At 42.2% G+C, this 14,102-nt stretch overlaps 1 long non-coding RNA gene and 1 pseudogene across 1 annotated transcript in view; both read left to right on the forward strand.

Moving 5' to 3' along the window:
* Nucleotides 1-2,845: 2,845 nt before the first annotated feature.
* LOC142873449 (high mobility group protein B1 pseudogene) lies at nt 2,846-5,655 on the forward strand (annotated as a pseudogene).
* Nucleotides 5,656-7,049: 1,394 nt separating this feature from the next.
* The window catches only part of LOC105882823 (uncharacterized), a 120,811-nt gene continuing 113,758 nt past the window's right edge, over nt 7,050-14,102 (forward strand). Inside the window, exon 1 of the long non-coding RNA XR_001159478.2 lies at nt 7,050-7,257. This is a non-coding gene — a long non-coding RNA (uncharacterized LOC105882823). The remainder of the gene's footprint in view (nt 7,258-14,102) is intronic.

The raw sequence follows: 14,102 nt of genomic DNA on the forward strand, positions 1-14,102 counted from the left end.
GGACTAGGCTGGTAAATTAAGGAGGGATTTATTGGGGATCAGCCATCCTGCATTCTTTAAGACTTTGAGGGTGACACTAACCTGCCATTCCTTCCAGGAAGTAGTATTACTTTGATTTACAGTCTTGTATGGGAGAAGGGGCAGATTTAGAGGTGTAGAGAATGCCTTTCCTACCACTACGGCTCTTATTTCTTAGGTTAGAGAACAGAGGTGAGGATTATGCCAGCTGCTAAGTGTATCTGTCTCAATTATGCATTCAAAGACTGGGAAAGTGACCATGAGAGAGTTCATGGCCTGGAAGAAGGACTTGGTCCAGACCTCCATCTGCTGCCTTGCCTTTGTGGACTCTCCTAGAAGGAGAGTTAGAAACAGTAGGACTACGATGGTGCTTTGAATTTCCTAATATTGTCAGCTAAGACCCTGTAGCCAACAGTCCTCAAATAGTGTGGGCATTGTCTTTATTCTGATAAATAGCCACAGGTCCCCTAGGAGGGGGATTGAGGAAATTGTTACTATTTATACTTGCTACAGTGTCCTTTCTCATGATGTCCTAGAATCTTCTTCCAACAGTGGGCTTTGGATCTGAGAATCAGCTCAGGTCTGGAACCCATCTCGCCTGAAGGAATACCATGATGTATTTGCCATTGCCACAGGTCTTTGTGAGTTGGGGTTCTCTGATGCCATTTTAGCCTTGTTTCTGTTACAGTGATTACACCTACCTTGCCTCTGATGATTAAGTATTGCCATCTGGCCTACACAATTCCAGAATCCTGTCACCCCCACTAATGCCAGGCAGCCCAGTTGCATAGCATCATTCCTACCATCAATTCTGGCTTATGGAGAACAGCCAGCACTGAACTTTTCAATAATGGCTATGTACCCCTAACGAGTACATTCCTTATTTGTTTAGCGAAAGGAGTATTCTCTGGCCTCTTGAGGAACATAAACAGTGGCTTGTTCTCTGATGTTAATATAATGCATGTATTCTCTTTTTTCTTATTTTGTTTTATTTCAGCATATTATGGGGGTACAAATGTTTAGGTTATGTATATTGCCCTTGCCCCACCCTAGTCAGAGCTTCAAACATGTCCATCCTCCAGATGGTGCACACTGTACCCATTAGGTGTGTATATACCCAACCCTTTCTCCCCCCTCTTACCTGCCTGACACCCGATGGATGTTATTACTATATATAATGCATACATTCTAGCATGTCCATCTTCCTGAGCCTTGACTCAATCCTCTACCAAGGTAGATCTTCTCCTTTGAGGTATCCCACCTCATTTACTGTAGAACCATCTTTCCCCCTATCCCCAAGGAATTTCTCTAGCAAGGTATTGGGACCAATTCTGGGTGGCTTTGTCAGGGTGCTCAATCCTGAGTCACAGGAGAGTATCCGTATATTTAAGACAAAATACCTTTATCCAACATTATATTCCACCTCCTTTGGTTTGGGACCAAAAAGATCCATTCCTGGACATGTTCTCCTAGTTTCTTCCATCACTTAGTAGGCAGGTCCTGCGTCATAGCTAGGATTTGATAGATAATCCTTTCCCTCTAATCGCAGGACCCCTAGTCTGACCATGCTAAGACTTGGCCCTAGTTATGGGCCTGGAAGCCATCAGGGGAGGTAGGGGCGACTGTTGAGGAGGAAAGAATTGTCTGCCATAGGTGAAGCATCTGCTACAGGAGAGGATTTTGTCTGATCTGTAGACAGGAGAAGGCTGCTATCTTTTGGCAGTGGACTTGGACAACTTCTGCTGGCCTAGGGGGTTTAGGGGGACCTGGGATTCATGTTTCACAAATGCATCTAACCTGATGTCTCATCACAGTTTGCTGAATCCCACTCCTATCTGGGGACTTTCCTAGACTTGCTGGGATTCTGAATTCAGAATTATTATTATTATATAAATCTTTTATTTTTGGAGACAGAGTCTTAGTCTGTTGCCCAGGCTGGAGTGCAGTGGCATCATCATAGATCACTGCAACCTCAAACTCTTGGGCTCAAGCAATCCTCCTGCTTCAGCCTCCTGAGAAGCTGGGACCACAGGTGCACACCAAAATGCCCTGCTAATTTTTCTGTTTTTTTGTAGAGATAGGGACTTGCTCTTGGTCAGGCTGGTATTGACCTCCAGGCCTCAAGCGATCCTCCTGCCTTGGCCTCTCTGAGTGCTAGGATTACAGGCGTGAGCCACCATTCCCGGCCTGAATTCAGAATTGTATTACAACTGCTAATCTCACTTTCAGGACCTGGGCTTACTATTCAGCAGTGAACTTGTCAGCTGCGGGAGTTAAAGGTCTTTAAATGCCATAATGGAGGCCTTCTTTTCAGTTTTCACACCATGTTCTGGTTGGGTGAACTGAGCCTCAGGGCTTTTCCTGTAATGCATCAATGACATTTGACAACAAGTGACTAATCAACAAATCTCACAGTCCTTAAAATCTCTCTCAAATTCTATCGATATTGCATAAACTAGTGCATCATCCCCTTTTACCTTAGTCTCATCCTGATACACCATAGTTGAGAGTCTTCATAACTATGATGCCACAGCTAATCACAAATTATCATCCCCCACAATTTCCAATTCCAGAGTCCATTATAAGGACCTGCTTCCTAGAACCATTTGCATTATCACCTGTCTCAGTATGGATTTTCACCCCAAGACAAAGACCTGGTGCAACTAGTTATTTGAGGGTGATCTTAGGCAACCTCAGTAGAGGTTGAACTATCAAGACAGCTTTGTGGACGGCCATTGCAGTACATCGACCTCCGCAGAGACAGCACCAGGGCACGTGAGAGCCAGACAGGCACTGGGCGACTCTGTGCCTCGCTGAGGAAAAATAACTAAACATGGGCAGAGGAGCTCCTAAGAAACCGAGGGGCAAAATGTCATCATGTACATTCTTTGTGCAAACTTGCTGGGAGGAGCACAAGAAACAGCACCCGGATGCTTTAGTCAACTTCTCAGAGTTTCTAAGTGCTCAGAGAGGTGGAAGACCATGTCTGCTAAAGAGAAAGGAAAATCTGAAGATATGGCAAAGGCGGACAGCTCGTTATGAAAGAGAAATGAAAACCTATATCCCTCCTAAAGGGGAAACAAAAAAGAAGTTCAAGGATCCCAATGCATCCCAAAGGCCTCCTACGGCCTTTTTCTTTTTCTGTTCTGAGTATTGCCCCCAAATCAAAGAACATCCCGGCCTCTCCATTGGCGATGTTGCAAAGAAGCTGGGAGAGAGGCGGAACGACACTGCTGCGGGTGAGAGTATGAAAAGAAGGCTGCAGAGCTGAAGGGAAAATACAAAAGGATATTGCTGCATCCTGAGCTAAACAAAATCCTGATGCAAGAAAAAAAGGGAGTCGTCAAGGCTGACCAAAGCAAGAAAAGAAGGAAGAGGAGGAAGATGAAGAGGATGAAGATGATGAAGAAGATGATGATGAAAAGTTGGTTCTAGCGCAGTTTGTTTCCTTGTCTATAAAGCATTTACCCGCGCCCCGTACACAATGCACTCCTCTTAAAGAAAAAAAATTGAAATGTAAGGCTGTGTAAGATTTGTTTTTAAACTGCACAGTGTCTTTCTCTGTACAGTTAACACACTACTGAATGTGTCTTTAACTAGTCCTGTCCCGGTGGTATTTTCAATAGCCACTAGCCTTGCCTGGTGCAGTGTGGGGGTTGTAAATTGGCATGGGAATTTAAAGCAGGTTCTTGTTGGTGCATAGCACATGTTAGTTATATACGAGGATGGTTCTTTTTTCATCCTCAGTTGTCTTTGATGCAGTTTACACGGAATTGTTGTTCTGTTAACTGAATATCACTCTGTAATTGCAAAAAAAAAAAGTTGCAGCTATTTTGTTGACATTCTGAATGCTTCTAAATAATTACAATTTTTTTTTAATTAAAAGAAATACAGCTTTGTGGGTAACTGAATTTAATCCTGGGGGTGGAGGGACACAAGGAGTCAGTACAGAAGATCGGTCTCAATGATCTCACCGGAGGGCTGAGAAAGCTGGAATGTTTATATGACGCCAGTAAGTCATTGCTCGAAGACTGGTAGGCTTGGAAGGTCTTGACTGTTGTGCTCTGCCAGCCTGCTCTGCCTGCGCTAGAGAGAGAGGAAGCCTCAGGGCAGCTGGAAGTCAAGCAGTGTACTTTGCAATTGTAAGGCCTGACCAGACACGGAAGGGCACTGACAGCGTCTGCTCCAGGGCCCAGCAACTCGGCAGAGCGCCCGGATGGATGCACAGAGGGCTTGAGGGGCCCATGCACGTTGGAGGTGTCTGAACCTGACATGTTTGAGAACCCCAAGCTGGGATGAGGGTTATCACACATGTAGAGTATGTGTATATGCACACGTTCAGTACTGTATTACATATACAGTACATGCTATGCATCTACTATTGTACCTTTTATCCCTCACTTAACATTATATAGTAGGCATCATCATATTGCATTAACTAGTATTCAAAACATTTTTTTAGGTGCCATTAGATGTTTCATCTTTAAATTAGAAGGCAAGATGTACTCCTATATTGACAGTTTTTAGAAATTAAAGAGCATGAAAAATGCTGACGGTTTTATGGCTGTCTGTAGACAGCGTTTTGAATCTGTAAGCTTACAGTGTGTAAAACCATATAAAACGAAAACCAAAGTCCAGGTGTAATAAGTATGCACCTTCACATGGCGCAGGCCCCCCTTCCCACCCTGCCACCCTTCTCTGCTCGCTCTCCTGCCGCTGACGGGGGCACCGTCTTCGCAAGTGCTCCTGAAGGACAAATTGCTTCCCATCACGTGCCTCCGCCGCTTGCAGGAGTAGTACTTAAGGAGTAATTGCTTCGGGGATCTCAAAGCACTCAGCCCTAATGAATTCTTCTGGCATCTTCTGAAGTAGTCACAGGACTTGCTACTTGGGATATCAGAAGATTGCTTTACAACAGAGGAAGGAGAAATGTAAAATGATTAGGGCAGAATCAAAAAAAATGCAAAAGTTCTGTGATCCCGAACACAAAGGACCAGCTGGCATGATTCACCGGGTGTGCACAGGTGGCGGTAGGGCGGGTGGGGTTGGCAGGTAGCTGTAGACGAGGTGGGGGAGGATTGCAGGATAAACAGGTCACAGCATACCTGACATGGCAGAACTCTTAGAAACTTTTAATTTCCCGACAGAGTAGGCCAAGGAAGAGGGATTTCCATCCTGCATGCACGGCAATGATGCATACACTATATATATACAATGTGCATACACTATACGCTGAATGGGCTGGTGGGGGCAAGCATAAAACAACTTTATGTATTTTAGAAATGCATGTTATACAGGCTCAAGGACTCATCTCTATCCCTGGTTCCTGCATCATGTTTTAAGCAAGTTTCATAGTTTTTAGCTACTTTTAGATAAATCAATAATCTCCTTGTTTTATTATTAAAATCCCAGTTTGGTGCAATAATCACATAATTCCTTGTCTGGTCCAGCGCTGCGTAAAATCTCCCTGTTAATTTCAGCCTCATCCTCCGCAGCTCAGTTCTGCGTCAGGCTTGTAAGGCTGCAGTGGGGGAAGCGGCTGTGCTCAGCCTGCTGCTGCTGCTGGTGACCTTCCCTGCCCCTGCAGGCCAGCTGCTCCTGGCCCCTCCAGGGCCGGCGGAGCCAGAGGACAGATGAGGAGGGGAGGGTCGATCGCAAGTGGCTCCACAGCTGCAGTCTGGTGTTGGTTCCCTCTGGATTTTACACGTGCTACTGCTGGTTCTTGCTCTCTTCCGGCTGTGGCTCCCAGGATGTGGGTGTGCCTGGGAGCAATGACTCATCCTCCCTTTGGATTCTGTCTACTGCCAAGCAAGGACAGCCTTTATCCTTGCAGGTGGTCCGGAGGCAAATCCTTTCAACATGACCACAGGTCTGCTCTCTCCCAGAGAGTCCACATCTTGTCTCCTGAAAAAACCACCCCTTTCCTTTTCTACATCAAAAGTGGAGCAGCTTGCTCTCAGTGCAGCACCCCTGCCCCCTTCTTTCTTTTAGTAGATAAGATCTTGCTCTGTTGCTCAGGCTGGGGTGCAGCAGCGTCATCATAGCTCGCTGCAGCCTTGAGTCCTGGGCTTAAGCAGTCCTCCCACCTCAGCCTCCCAAAGTGCTGGGATTACAGGCATGAGCCACTGAGCCTGGCCCAGCACCCTCTCTTGAAACTGCCATTTTTTCCTTTCAGTCTTTCCTGGTGGGAATGAATTATCATGTTTTTTTTTTTTTTTTTTTTTCTCGAGACAGGGTCTTACTCTGTTGCCCAGGCTGGAGTGCAGTGGCATCATCATAGCTCACAGAAACCTCAAACTCCTGGGCTAAAGCAATCCTCCTGCCTGAGCCTCCCAAGTAGCTGGGACTATAGGTACGCCACCATGCCTGGCTAATTTTTCTGTTTTTTGTAGGGAGCTGGTCTCACTCTGTCGCTGGTCTGGAACTCCAGGCCTCACAAAGAGCTAGGATTATAGGCGTGAACCACCGCTCCCAGCCCAGTTTTTATTATTCAAAGTTGAGGGGACACATGCCACACTTTTCTAGTGTCCCTGTGAAATTTTTCTTATTGTCTTAAGATAATGGGGACCCACCTCTCTTCTCCCTGCGAAGGAAAAGGAGAAGAATGCCATGCTAGCCCAAGAGTTCCCTCTAAAGAAAGCACTTTCTTCTAGTCTCTTCACTCTCTAGTCTCTTTCAACTCTCGAGGTAATGTTGCGGCAATGTGTACAGCTAGCGTTACAGCTCTTGTTACAGCTCTTATTTGTTGGACCAGGGAAAGAACCGAGTGGCACACGAAGAGTTGGAGAACAGCCTTTATTCTTCTACAGCAGGCTCAGCACACCTAGCGTTACAGCTCTTTTCATGTCTTCCGATATTCTCCCCTTCCTGCCACTTCTGCTCCTGCTTTTATACCCTTAGTAGGGCTCAAAAAGCGTCCAATCAACTACAAGCTTTAACATCCAATCAACATCAAGCTTTAATATCCAATCAAAAACAGTGGTATTCAAAAATTACCCAATCAGGATCACGCAAACAGCGTGGCCGGAAACAGGCAGTAGCTTGTGGGCCTGGGGGCATTCTGGCCTGTGAGGTCCCTCCTGGCCTGGGCCTGGGTGTCTCTTTGTGCCGCAGGGCCCCGGCCCCAGCAGCCTGCTCTCCAACTGGCCACCCGCAACGCTGCCCTGAGGAAATGCGGAGCTACATGGCAGCAGCAAGCAGCCGCCTCCCGGCGCCCGACATTTTCCGCATCAGGAAGAGGTAGGCTAATTCTGCTAGAACTGGTTTCATACTTTCTTGGCTCACTCTGCATTGGTGCTGAAGGATCCCACGTTAGGTTTTGGGTGCTACTTGGCCCCCACATTGGGAACTCAGCTGCAACTTACAGTGTCTGACTTTCCCACCCATTTCTTGTGTCAGATAAGCAAAGGTATGAACATGAGCTCTCTTGCTCATGCCGGAGCAACCTCAGGCAAGTAACTTCATCTCTTGCAGCTTCAGTTCTTCCTTCTATCAAAGGGGGGAAATACCTCTCAGAGACGGGTTTGTTGTGAGGCATGCACAGGGCATGGAACAGTGGAAATGCTCCATGTCAGGGCTTATAAGATGGTGAAAAGGGTGATGATGATGGTGGTGGTTGGATTCTCTTGGGTTCCCACGTATCTCTTCACTTCCACCTGCTGACACGAGAAAGCGACAGCCATTGATTAGATTTCCTGTCTACAGTAATTCCTTAGTTCCCCATTTTTAGTGGTGGAAGGGTGGGCTGCCTGGGACTGGCAGGGTGGCACTCCTACTCATTCTCATCCCTCAGTAGAATCCTGGGAAAAAGGTGAAACGAAGTAGAAGATGGACCTAGTCTGTTATCATTTCTCTAGTTATTTCTGTCATATGTCCATTGGAACTGAAGTGTTGGAGGGGTTGGCTCTACTGTCTTCTCTCCCTGGTTATGCATTTCTTCCCCAGCCAGGAAGGGGGTTCAAGGAAACCTTGGCTGGTGGCAGATTGCCTGAGAGTCTCTGCTTGCAGGAATATTTGATGTGGCAGCTATAACTTATTGTCCTTGCAGTTACCCTGCATATGCTAGAGAAAAGAGCTTTCTTTGTAAATAAGGACGAGGTGCTGCTAGCGAAAATTTGAGGCTGCACTGCAGTGCTTCTAACACCATTATGGGGCACTGATTTAGTATTGGCTCCCAGAAATGAAGGCTGCCTTGAGTACTGAATTACCATGTCCCTAGGGCATTCTTTGGCATTCAACCCAGGCTGCTAACCAAGTCCTCCATGCTTCATTTATAGGATCTGACACTATCACAGACTCCAGCAGTATAGCTGCAGGCTCTAGTAAACTCCTAAATTAAAAGTCAACCCAGTCAAGGATATTTTGATGTCCAGGGATTTATTTGTATGCAGCTCCCATTAGGATTAGTGCCCAAGTAACTTCTAACTTCCTGAAATAAATGCAGATCCTTCTATCTTAGCTTTACATTTTTGCACAGGAATTTTTAAAGCTGAGATGAGATTTCCATGTAGGTCAATAACTCTAAGAATGCTTCACTTTTTGTGCAGGAGGTACATTACATATGTAAGTCACTAGTCTGCAGAAAGCATAAAAATACTGTACCGAAAATAAACTATTCTCTTTGGTTTTGTGCTGTATACTCCATATTCTCAGAACCCAGCTAACATTTAGCCATTGAGGAAAAAGGAGAGGGAAAATCTGTTAATGAAGCAGTCATGAATAAAATAGAAGTTGCCAGAAAGGGCCTTTCTTCCCCAGCTTCTTAGTTCATAGATACTTAGGTGACTGATCCGAAGCCACCAAACATTTAATTGCAGTGTATTTTAAAATGATGGTACAAATTGTATTATGCCAACCTGTTGGCAAATTTTTTAAATAATGTGCTTTTCGGAGCAATGCAACCAACTAAAGTTTTTATTGGTTCATTTTTTCATCCTCGTCCATGACATGCAATTTAGGGTAGAGTATTGTCCCAGTTACTCAGCAGTGATGTGTAATCATTGTTCTCAGTGGCCACTCGGTCATGTGTGAGAAAACTGCATTTAGAACCTTTGATCTTACAACATTTGGTCAGTTAGCAATTTAACAGAAATGGTAAGAAGAAAAACAGTAAAAAAAAAAAAAAAAATAGAAGCCGATCTTCCGAAAAACAAAACAAAACACAATTTTTGGTTTTCGTTGGCACTTTTTTTGTTCCAGATTCTTCTCTTATACTATGTTGCACTTACAAAAGGTAAATGGTATGAAAGTATGACTTAGTAGAAGTTGTATTGTTCAAAATTTGATCTCCAGGGAAAACAAGTCATTTCTTTTTAATATTTTTAGTTACTGCAAATTATGGCATATGATAAAAAAAATTTCAGTTGTTTGTGACATAAAACCACAATGTAGGCATTTTTTATGAGAAATGCGCACAGTGCTAATGGAGACCCCCCAATGTAAAGTTTAACATTGAACCAGAAAACCTTAGCACTGGAAAGAATCTTAGAGAACATCTATGTAAAACTCCTGCTTATCTTTGTCCCCATTCTGTCAAAGCCGAGACCCTAAGAGACGTAGTGGCTGTTTCAGTTCACAGCGCAAGACGCTAGAGCTTTGTCTGATGTTTGTGGCTTTCTGACTCATTTTATCTAATGGTAGGATTTTAGGACAGTGATAAGCCCAGCTGGTATATAAACATTTTGCAGGGCAGGGTGGGATGAAAGGAGGCACGCTGTTTCTAAAGCGCTTGCACAGAACTAAATAAAATAGCCAGGCAAACCTTGAAAAAGAAGAGCAATGTGGTGATAATGGAAGGCAAGGAACAATTAACCCTATCAGATGTTAAAGTATGTTATAAAACTTTAATAATCAAATCTTGTGGTATTGGTTCATAGACTTAAGCCAATGGAACATACTAGACCCAAATATATATGGAAATTTTTTTTAATTAAATTTTTTATTTTATAATTATGTAAAACATGACATGGATCCAAAATGCAACAGAACACATTTAGAAATACCTATCTTCTATCATCCCTTCCACCTTGTGCCCTCCTTCCCTGGTGAGCAATAACGGTCTTTAGTTTTTTATTTATCCTTCCATTTATTTTATTATTTATTTATTTATTTTTATTTCAGCATATTATGGGGGTACAAATTTTAAGGTTTCAAATGATGCCCTTGCCCCCTCTCCCCCCACAAGTCTGAGCTTCAAGTGTGACCATCCCCCAGATGGTGCACATCTCACTCATTATGTATGTATATACCCGTCCCTCCTCCCCCCTCCCACCTGCCCAATACCCAATTAGTGTAATTCCTATGTGTCCACTTAGGTGTTGATCAGTTAATACCAATTTGCTGGTGAGTACATGTGGTGCTTGTTTTTCCATTCTTGAGATACTTCACTTAGTAGTATGGGTTCCAGCTCTAACCAGGAAAATACAAGATGTGCTATATCACTATTGTTTCTTAGAGCTGCATGGTACTCCATGGTATATGTATACCACATTTTATTAATCCACTCATGGATTGATGGGCACTTGGGCTGTTTCCACAACTTTGCAATTGCGAATTGTGCTGCTATAAACATTTGAGTGCAGGTGTCTTTGTTGTAGAGTGTCATTTGATCTTTTGGGTAGATACCCAGTAATGGGATTGCTGGGTCAAATGGTAGATCCACTTGTATCACTTTAAAGTATCTCCATATTGCTTTCCACAGAGGTTGAACTAGCTTGCAGTCCCACCAGCAGTGTAGGAGTGTTCCTCTCTCTCTGCCTCCACTCCAACATCTGTTGTTTTGGGACTTTTTGATAAAGGCCATTCTTATTGGATATAAGTGATATCTCATTGTGGTTTTGATTTGCATTTCCCTGATGATTAGGGATGTTGAGTATTTTTTCATATGTTTGTTAGTCATTATTCTGTCTTCTTTAGAAAATTTCTGTTCATGTCCTTTGCCCACTTTTTGATAGGATTGTTTTATTTTTTATTTATTTATTTATTTTATTTTAGTGTATTATGGGGGTACAAGTGTTAAGGTTACTTATATTGCCCATGTCCCCCTCCCCCCTCGAGTAAGAGCTTCAATTTTTTCTTGCTGATTTTCATGAGTTCTAAGTAGATTTTAGTTATCAGCTCCTTATCAGATGTGTAGGATGCGAAAATTTTCTCCCATTCAGGTTGTCTGTTTGTTTTCATGACTGTTTGTTTGGCTGTGCAGAAGGTTTTTAGTTTGATCATGTCCCATTTATTTATTTTTGTTGCTGCTGTGATTGCCTTTGGAGTCTTCTTCATAAATTCTTTGCCTAGGCCAATGTCTAGGAGAGTGTTTCTAACATTTTCCTCTAGAATTCTAATAGTTTCATACCTTAGGTTTAAGTCTATTATTCAGCGTGAGTTGATTTTTGTGAGAGGTGAAAAGTGTGGATCCTGCTTTAGCCTTCTACGAGTGGCTATCCAGTTTTCCCAGCACCATTTATTGAATAGTTGATTCTTTTCCCCTATATATGGAAATTTAGCATATGTTAAGAGATTCTCAAATAAGGCAGGAACAAGTAGCCTATTTAATAAATGATGTTGGAATAATTGGTCAGCCATCTGAAAAATGATAAATGATTGAATGTGAAAAAAAAATCCGTAAACATTCTAGATGAAAAAAACTCTCAATGTGGAAAAGGGCTTTCTAACTATGACAGAAAATCTGGAAGCCATAGAAGAAAAAATTGATAAATTCAAATACATAAAAATAAAGAAATTCTTTGTAGTGGAGGACCATTGAGAGGGTCAAAAGACAAATAAAAAATTGAGGGACATGTTAGCATTCCATTTCATGGATAAAAGATTAATTTCTCTAATAAGAAATCCTAAATGATATAAAAAGACCAATTCAATAGAAAAACAGCTAAAAGATTTGAATAGAGCTTATACAGTAAAGGAAATAAAAATGGCTCAAACATATTATTAATAAAATGATAGTTTAAGTCATTCATATTAAGTGAAATGCAAGTTACATGCCAGTGAAACATAGTTTTGTAATTTATTGAAGGGACAAATATTCCAAAGTTCAATAACATGCTTGTGTTGAGGAGGCTGTGGGAAAGCAAGTACTTTCCAAACAAATATTTTGTTCAGTTGATGGTGGGAAATTTAGGATGATCTCTCAAAATTGCAAATGCATAGGCCCCTCTGCCCTTTTGAGCCATTCCACGTGTGTGTTCCTCTACTTATACCCTTGCTTAAAGTATATAACGATTCTCCATACATAAATCATTATATATAGCTCTATTTATATGTCATCTATCTAAGTATTTTTTTTAAAGGATATTCACTTGTGGGTAATAGCAAAAATGTTGAAATAAGCCGAATGTCCACCAATAGGTGACTGGTTAAATAAATCATGGTATGGATATGAAATGAGAAAAAAGTATGAACAAGCTCTTTGTAGATTGAAATGGAAAAACTCTTAAGAAATAATCAAAGAAAAAAAGCAGGATATAGAGCATCATATATCATGGGCTACCTTTATTTTTCTTTTATAGATGGAGGGGAAAGAATATATATCTGTATTGAGTTGCTTATGCATAAAGAAACTTTGAAATCACTCACAAAGAAGTAATTATAGTGGTTACTTATGACAAATCATGGTGGAATAGGAGCTGGGAGAATGGGGAAGGGAGTAGAAAGAAATCTTTTCACCGTGTATCTTTATATAAATATAAAGAACATGAGAATGTACCGCCTTTTCAAATAATTAAATCCAAAAAAGAGAGAAAAGAGTAGAAGGAGAAAATGGATACCATCGACAGTTTGTATCATCAGGGTTCCCACAGAGAAACAGAGCTGTAGGATATTTGCTTTACTGTAAGAAATTGGGTATGTGACTTGGGGGGCTGGCAAGGCATGTCTCAAATCTGTACAGCAGGCTGTCGAGAAGAGTGAGCTAGAAACAATCCGGCAGGAGCAGATGTTAGAAAATCTTTTCTTCTTCAGGGAAATCTCAGTTCTGCTCTTACAAATAAAAACAAAAAAAAAAACCCCTTCAACTGATTAGGTCAGATTATGGAGGATAATTTCCTTTCTTAAAGTAAGCTGGTCAGAGATGTTAACCACATCTACAAAGTACATTCACAAAAATATCCAGATTAGTATTTGACTGAATGACTGAGGACTAGAGCCTAGCCACGATGATGCATAAAACCAACCATCTCATCCTCCTGCTGAAATCCAGTTTGGGATTACAGAAATAGCAAGGTTTGAGAATAAGGGAAAGGTATATTGAATGGGACAGGAAACCAGGTCATTTTCCTGGGCTTTCTGAGGTAATCTTAGGGTTGAAAATATTTTATCGAATCTAAGATGACATTGATTGTAAGATGTTGTTATTTTTTTTTTGTACTACTCATAAAGAAAAACATGCCACCAGTTAAACTGATAGGCTGTTGATTGTAAGACGTAATCTTATTTCAGTGATGTTAAAGTAACTATGTGTGTTAGTCAAGATTCTCCCGAGAAACAGCACCATATATATGGGATACATATATATATATATATATATATATATATATATATACACAGATAGATATATAAGGAGAGGTTTATTATAAGGAATTGGCTCAAATGCTTACGGAGGCTGAGAAGTCTCACAATCTACCATTTGCAAGCTACAGGTGGCCAGGAAAGGAAAGCCAGTGGTATTGCTCCCGTCCATGCCCAAAGGCCTAAGAACCAGGGAAGCCAATGGTGAAGGCTCAAGAAACAGGAGCTCTGATGTCTGAGGGCAAGAGAAGATGGATGTCCCAACTCAAGCAGTGAGAGCAAATTCTCCTTTCCTCCACCTTTTCACTCTATTCAGGTCCTCAAGGGTGGACTGGTGCCCACCCACAGTGGTGAGGTCAGTCTCCTTACAGATTCAAATGCTCATCTCTTCAAATGCTAATACTCTCACAGACACACCCAGAAATAACGTTTAACTAGCTCTCTGGGCCTCTCTTAGCCTTATCAAGTTGATGTAAAATTAACCATCCCATTGTGTGTGTCTTAGAATTGATGAAAAGATCCTGTGCTCTTATCAGAGCATATGGGGCTGGATCAATGTGTCATACCTG

The sequence above is a fragment of the Microcebus murinus genome, chromosome 10, assembly GCF_040939455.1.
Source record: "Microcebus murinus isolate Inina chromosome 10, M.murinus_Inina_mat1.0, whole genome shotgun sequence".
Classification (NCBI taxonomy): Eukaryota; Metazoa; Chordata; class Mammalia; order Primates; family Cheirogaleidae; genus Microcebus; species Microcebus murinus.